This window comes from Lolium rigidum, chromosome 3, assembly GCF_022539505.1.
Source record: "Lolium rigidum isolate FL_2022 chromosome 3, APGP_CSIRO_Lrig_0.1, whole genome shotgun sequence".
NCBI lineage: Eukaryota > Viridiplantae > Streptophyta > Magnoliopsida > Poales > Poaceae > Lolium > Lolium rigidum.
The window spans coordinates 90,315,903-90,323,329 of NC_061510.1; positions in this window are offsets into that span (position 1 = coordinate 90,315,903).

Here is a 7,427-nt window from a genome sequence, read left to right on the forward strand (position 1 = left end):
ATAGTACAGACACACGGGCAATTAGCCCAAACTTGGTACACAAGGCCGATTCACGTATTTCTTCCATGTATATTCTTCAAACCCATCTTGATCGCGGCCCACCTCTGACTCGGTCAAATTCTGGTGATAACAGAAATACTGTTAAAATCTGATAAGAAACTTTACGGATTGATACCGTATTGTTAATGAATCAAGAAATGATTAAGTCCTATTGCAAACTTTTAGTAAACCTCACATTGTTGATTCAAAGAGCTATGGTTTCAATTAGTACCTAAAGTTATCTTGTCTCCGTGAAACTTGAAGTTCAAATCTGTTTGAAAAGTAAGGAGCTGAAAATTTAGTTTTCAGAAATAATCAAGGTATGAGATATATGTGATATCTAAGACCTTATTGCAAGATGATAGAGTATAATTTGGTGAGACTACATAAACTCATAAGTTTTATGGGAATGTACGAAGGTTGAAGACGCAAGGCGCGTCCCAATCCTCCAACTATTGGGGCACTAACAATATTCGCATATCCATGAAGTAATCGTCCTTAGTATGCACCGTTGCTAAGACTCGTCGTATCGAAGCATCACGTGATGATCGGGTGTTATAGATTCTACGTGTGCATACAACGGGTGCAAGCCAGATTTGCACATGCGAATACTGAGGTTAAACTTTACAAGCCTAGCATGTACATACATGATCTCGGAAAGTCATCATGATATAATGGATAAAATTATGAGTGAAATTGTTCATCATATTACAAAATTACTAATAGTGAAATCTGGAACACTTGTCATATGATGATCAACTTCAAAGTAAGAACCTCAAGGTTATTGGTATTTGACCAACAAACCTAGAAGTTAATGATGTTGAAGTGTTTTTCTGAATAATGAGGAAAGCTAAAAGAGAAACTACAAAAGATTATTGGCAAAAGAAAGAAAAGACTAGAAAGTCTAGCTCAGGTGTATATAAATGATATACATGTTATGGTTGTATTCCTAGTTAGGTCACACAATGAAATTCTTGGGTATTTGTACCATATTGGTTGGTATGAAGTGTCATACAAAACAACGCAATACAAGAATACAATGGCCTAAGTGAATGACAAGGAATATGATAGGAATGCACGTCTGGAACAAAAATAAAGTGTTATTATGTTCATCGTTGGCATTCTATCTAGCCCTTAGAATTTATAATAAAGAACTTAATAATTGTTATTTTGCTCTGGTCAAATGAAAACAATGAGTTGTTCAAATTATGACATTACTCCATGTACAATGGATAAGTTATTATAAATCTTAATGGTGAATCACACATACATAATACTGACACTAAAATGCCATAAGGCAAATGATTAAGAGTTCCACTTATTTGTGGAACCGCCATTTAGGTCATGTTGGAAAGGAACGCATGAAGGAACTCCATGCAAATGGATTTTTGGAGTCATTTGATTTTTTGAATCATTTGACGCTTGCAAATCTTTTCTAAAGATAATGACTAAAATACCGTTCATAGGCCAAGAGTTGAACGGGCAACTAACTTAGTGGAGAAATACATGATGATGTATGTGGTTCACTGGGCATAGTTGTGTGCGGGAGATTCTTCTACTTCATGAAAACTTCCAACAATGAATTGAGTATATATATGTGGATATGTTCAATAAGGAAGAAGTTTGAAACATTTGAATGGATTCAAATAAATTTCAGCATGAAGTGGAAATCATCGTAATAGAAAAATCAAATATCTATGATTGGATCATGGTGGAAATATTTGAATTATGAGTTTTAGTGAACATCTAAAAGAGTTATACAACTCACGTTTCTTGGAGTATCATAGTGATGATGAAGTATCCGAGAAATGTATCCAAACCTTGTTGGATGAATGATGAGATAAAATATTGATGCCATTATATTTTTGTGGATTATGCTTTAGAGACTACCGCTTTTACACTAAATAGAGCATCATCATGATCCGTTGAAATGACATCATACGAGTTATGACATGGGTATGAACCCTAATAGTCTTTTCTTAAATTTTGGTATGCATAGCATAAGTAAATAAGTTTACAACCAAAATCGGATAAATGTCTTTGTTGGTTATCCCAAAGAATTGATTGGGAATTCTTTTCACAATGAAGTAAAAGACAAAAGTGTTTGTTAATGTTACTTACTTATTTCCAAGAAATTGTTTCTAGCGAAGTATTTGAGTGGGAGGACAATAGAACTTGATAAGTTTTATGAACATGAGCATAATGATCAAAGTAGCGCAGCATCGGAAATTGATTCCGGAAGCGGCCACGACGATCATGGCTCCCATGACTACAAAGTGTTATAGCCATGGAGATCGAAGTACATATTGAACCTTATAGGTATGGTTTACTTTGTGATAAAATAAATGATTTGTGGACAAAGGATTGATTTGAACAATGATAAACCAAATACAAACAAAAGAAGTTATGATGGGCCCTGACTCCGTTAAAATGGCTATACGCCATGAAATCCAAGATAGTTGAATATTTTTTGAAAGTAAGAGGATCTATAAAATTGATGGACTTGGATGAAATATCCTTGAAGAAGCTCGACTTGTCGAAAAGTTGTTTACGACAAAGTTCAAAGAGTTGACTATGATAAAATTAGATCTTCCGTAGCAATGCTTATAGTCTATGTGGATTATTCTAGTAATCACTACATATTTCTTTTATGAGATATGCTAGTAGGATGGCAAAATACATTACTTAACAGAAGTGTGTATTAAAGGTGTATACAAGATACAAACCAAGAGTTTTGCTAATCCGTGAAATACTAGATAGGTATACGAACTTCAATTGGATGAAGTGAGTATCACGGAGTTGGAATCTTCACCGAATGAAATAGTCAAAAGTTTTTGATTTCATTAGAAACGATGAAGATGGTTGCATTTGCAAGAAATTAAGTGGGAGCGCTAAGACATATTTATAATACTTTATGTAGATGACATATAGTTTGTTATAAATGATGTAATTATATACTTGATTAAAAGGTTTCATTGAGAATTAACTTTAATGAAAGGATATGGACTAAGACATATTTAGTGTCAAGATCTATGAAGATAGATTGAAACACATAATAAGTTTAAGTCAAAGTACATAGAATGGATATTGAAGTAGTTCAATATAGAAATATTAAGAAGGTGTTATTTTCATGCGAAGGTTTAACAAGACTTGAGTGTAATTGACACTCGATGAGTAAAAACACATGAGTGATTTTAGATCACGAATAATATGTACAAAATCAGATGTCCTATGCTCTAAAATGTTAGGAGCATATACCAGAATGATTCATGTAATGATCATTGGACAAACAGTAAGAATATCCCTGTGTGCTTTAGAAGAACCAAGGATACATATATAGTTTTATATGAGGTAATGGCAAACAAATCGTTGTAAGGTGTTGCACCGATATTGGTTTGGTCACATATAAAAATAAATTTCAATCTCAATTAGGCTAAGTGTTATTTAAAAGTAGCACAATGCTAGATTTAGAAGAGTTCTAAATATTGTGACGGATTCTACAAAAGTAGGCAGAGTATGTCATTGTTTTGACAATGATTGAGGATGTTAAGTCAAGAAGTTCTTTGTGAACTTGGTGTAGTTCCGATAGTGTCAGAACTTTGAAGCTATATTGTGTATGACAATATTAGTGACATATTTCAGACCGCGGAATTAAGGTTCCACCAAGAAGACCAAACATATTTGATGCCGACTCATTTGGAAAATGAGTGATGCGTTGAGACGCAAATGAATTGCAAAATACATACGTTTCTGAGCATGTCAGATCCGTTGACTAAAGCTTCTCCCGTGAGCAAAACATGATAAAGCACCGGAAGGCCAAGGTGTTATATCTTTACAAATGTAAACTAGATTATTGACTCTAGTGCAAGTGGGAGATCTGAAGGAGATATGCCCTAGAGGCAATAATAAAGTGGTTATTATTTATATCTTTGTGTTTATGATAAATGTTTATATATCATGCTATAATTGTATTAACCGAAACATTAGTACATGTGTGATATGTAGACAACAAAGAAGTCCCTAGTATGCCTCTTAAACTAGCTTGTTAATTAATGGATGATTAGTTTCATAATCATGAACATTGGATGTTATTAATAACAAGGTTATATCATTATATGAATGATGTAATGGACACACCCAATTAAGCATAGCATAAGATCACGTCATTGAGTTATTTGCTATAAGCTTTCGATACATAGTTACCTAGTCCTTATGACCATGAGATCATGTAAATCACTTATACCGGAAAGGTACTTTGATTACATCAAACGCCACTGCGTAAATGGGTGGTTATAAAGGTGGGATTAAGTATCCGGAAAGTATGAGTTGAGGCATATGGATCAACAGTGGGATTTGTCCATCCCGATGATGGATAGATATACTCTGGGCCCTCTCGGTGGAATGTCGTCTAATGTTTTGCAAGCATATGAATAAGTTCATAAGAGACCACATACCATGGTACGAGTAAAGAGTACTTGTCAGGAGACGAGGTTGAACAAGGTATAGAGTGATACCGATGATCAAACCTCGGACAAGTAAAATATCGCGTGACAAAGGGAATTGGTATCATATGTGAATGGTTCATTCCATCACTGAAGTCATCGTTGAATATGTGGGAGCCATTATGGATCTCCGGATCCCGCTATTGGTTATTGGTCGGAGTGAGTACTCAACCATGTCCGCATAGTTCGCGAACCGTAGGGTGACACACTTAAGGTTTGATGTTGAAATGGTAGAACTTGAATATGGAATGGAGTTCGAATATTTGTTCGGAGTCCCGGATGAGATCCCGGACATCACGAGGAGTTCCGGAATGGTCCGTAGAATAAGATTCATATATAGGAAGTCATATTCCAAGTTTGGAAATGATCCGGTGCATTTATGGTAGGTTCTAGAAGGTTCTAGAAAAGTCCAGAAGAAATCACCATGGAAAGTAGAGTCCCGGAGGGACTCCACCTTGCATGGCCAGCCAACCCTAAAGGGGAGGAGTCCAAGGTGGACTCCTCTAGGGTGGCCGGCCAACCCACCACAAGGAAAGGTGGGAGTCCCACCTTGGGTAGGACTCCCTCCTTGAGTAGGTTTCCCACATATGGGAGGTTTTAGTGTTGGGGTCTTATTCGAAGACTTGGACTAGAACTCTTGGGGCTTCCACCTATATAATGAGGGGCATAGGAGAGGGGGCTGGCCACTTCAAGCCTCAGCCTTGGGGTCTCTCCCCAAACCCTAGCGGTCTCTCTCCTCCACCACATCCCGCACGCTTAAGCGAAGCTCCACCGGATTTCTCCACCACCACCGACACCACGCCGTTGTGCTGTCGGATTCAAGAGGAGCTACTACTTCCGCTGCCCGCTGGAACGGGGAGGTGGACGTCGTCTTCATCAACAACCGAACGTGTGACCAAGTACGGAGGTGCTGCCCGTTTGTGGCGCCGGAAGAGATCGTGATCAAGATCTTCTACGCGCTTTTGCAAGCGGCAAGTGAACGTCTACCGCAGCAACAAGAGCCTCATCTTGTAGGCTTTGGAATCTCTTCAAGGGTGAGACTCGATACCCCCTCGTTGCTACTGTCTTCTAGATTGCATCTTGGCTTGGATTGCGTGTTCACGGTAGGAAATTTTTTGTTTTCTATGCAACGTTATCCTACACCATATACCATTAGCAAAGTTTTCATACAACAATAGTTATCAGAGTAGTATCCAAATGGCACTGTATGAAGCATTGCACAGAAGGAAGTGCAGATCTCCAATCTATTGATCTGAGACAGGAGAAAACAAGTAGTTTGCACCAGATTACGTCAAGGAGAGACAAGGAGTGACCGAGGTTATCAGGATAGACTCAAGATAGCTCAGAGTCGACAGAAGAGTTATGCCGACCAGAAAAGAAGATTATGGGAACCTAAAGTGGGAGACATGGTATATTTGAAAGTTAGCCCAATGAAAGGACTAAAGTGGTTCGGAGTGAAAGGAAAGTTAAGTCCTCGATATATAAGACCATTCAAGATACTCAGTCATAACAGAGAAACAACTTTTGAGCTAGAACTACCTAGGCAGTTGAGTTTGATTCACAACGTATTTCATGTATCTCAACTCAGAAAGTGTTTAAAGGCACCAGATGATCCAGTTTCACATGAAGAGTTAGAACTGCAATCAGACCTAACCTATGTGGAAAAACCTGAGAAAATATTGGAAGTACATTGCAAAAATCTAAGGAATAGGGCGATCAAGTACTGCAAGATACAATGGGAACATCACCCCGAGCGAGAAGCAACTTGGGAAAAGGAGGACGATCTCAGAAAATCCTACCCCGTACTATTCAGTACTATTCAAGTACCTGAATCACAACTTCGGGACGAAGTTTCTGTTAAGGGGGAGAGGCTGTAATAACCAAGAACATAGGAACACCGAATGGTAGATTTAGAATTGGGATGTGCATTTCATTGCAAAACGAGGGAAATTTTCGCGCCTTACTGCATAAAAACCTAAGAGGGATCGAGGTTCTCTCTCATTGAAATTAGGGTTAGGAAATGTGAGGTTAAGAATTTCGACATGATCTCTTTTGTAACCTGTTGTTTTTGGGGATTATTTGAATTGACAATTCGTATTTGAATTTAAAACAAAAGAAGTAATAGATAAACAATATATAAATGAATTATGAATTTATAATTCAAATCACATTATATATATACACAAAGAATTCATAAGTAAATGATAAATTTACAAATAAGATCATAACCAAAAATTTGAGCTTTATTGATCATACACACATAAGACATTGTCTTTACAATATTTGTCATAGAATGGATGGAATAATAAATGAAATATTATTTAAAGAATTGGATGAATAATAAAACAAAGTAAAAGAAGATTACAAGGATTTGATTCTATCCTAGATCCTACACTAAGTGTCTTGGAGGAATTGTTCTTGGATCATCTTGAGCATTGCAACCTGCAAAACAGAAAGAAACTAGGTAGGGGGTTAAAACCAAGTGTTAAGGACACTTGGCAATGTCCACAACTTGGCCAGAACCAAGATAGGCACCAGCAGACCAAACCTGAGCCACTCATGGGCTCAAGTTTCACCAAAGGAACACACAACTCACAGAGTTGCTGTGCATCCAACAGCAAGCCAAGACTATGGCTTAGTCACCAAGCCATGCCAGGATTGTGTGTCACAGCCATGTTGAACCAGCAGTCTGTATAAAAGGGTAGAAACCATCAGAAACAATTCACAGGTCGACCAGATAAACATTCATCAAGCAACCAGCAAGGAACAGTGCATAGTTTATCTCTGTTCTTGCTCAAGAACAAAAAAACCAACCACTGAAACCATTTATCCATCCAAAGCAACCAACCAAAACCAGTAGGAAGATGGGTAGATCACCAGGAGCAA